Here is an 818-nt window from a genome sequence, read left to right on the forward strand (position 1 = left end):
TTCTTGTGATGGTGTTTGGCTGCCCCTGGGCTCCTTCTCCCTGGACGTGGAGCTGGGCATTGGGGGCATTGGGAAATGTCCCAGAAAGGACTTTGGGAGGGGACTTTATAGGTCCAGGGCTATTTGGGGGAATATTTGGAGGAATATTTGGGAGAATGTTTGAGGGAAGAGGGTTGGAGCAGCCAGGCAATGGAGATGTGGGCTGGCCCTCGGTCACTCTTCCTCCCGTGGTACCCTGTGCTTCATCCCAAGGATGACTTTCCTCCCCACCGTGCGAGGTGATTTTCCACAGCCCCAAACGATTCCTTGAGGGTTCCCCATCCCGCTCACCTTAATCTCCAAGTCTTGGGGTGGGGGACAGACGTGCCCCCCCCTATAGAGCAGCATCCCTGGGCGTGGGCCCCTTCGCAGGGAGACACCAGAGGTGCTAGTGGCAACCAGGAGGTGAGATGCTGGGGCAGGGACCTCTCGTCCCATCCCCTGGGCTGCCCCAGGTGGGACCTCAGTTGTCTGTAGGGCTCTAGAAAGCCCTTCTACCCCTGAGCACCGTGAGGGGTGGAGCAGGGAGGTGGTTTCCCCTCTGCGGAGCAACACCATGGCCCAAGACACATAACCATCAGGGCTGGGCAGAGAGGATGCCTTCTGCTCCAGAGAGTCCCCGGGAGGGTGTCACCCAGCCCTCCGGACGTGTGATGCCCCAGGGCGGGGGTATTTCTGCTAATTCTGCAGAAGCTGAGGAGCAATCTCATGTTGCACGCGTGTCCTCAGGCAGACAGCATGGACGGGCTGGGGGACGAGCGGCAGCAGCGGGGGGGGGC

At 60.5% G+C, this 818-nt stretch overlaps 1 protein-coding gene across 1 annotated transcript in view; it reads left to right on the top strand.

Annotated features, from left to right (window-relative positions):
* The window catches only part of VAC14 (Vac14 homolog (S. cerevisiae)), a gene marked incomplete at its 3' end in the record, with an annotated part of 63,661 nt that overhangs the window by 60,929 nt on the left and 1,914 nt on the right, over positions 1-818 (top strand). The gene's annotated exons all lie outside the window — the stretch shown is intronic.

This window comes from Pygoscelis adeliae, unplaced genomic scaffold (genome assembly GCF_000699105.1).
Source record: "Pygoscelis adeliae isolate BGI_AS28 unplaced genomic scaffold, ASM69910v1 Scaffold458, whole genome shotgun sequence".
Taxonomy (NCBI): domain Eukaryota; kingdom Metazoa; phylum Chordata; class Aves; order Sphenisciformes; family Spheniscidae; genus Pygoscelis; species Pygoscelis adeliae.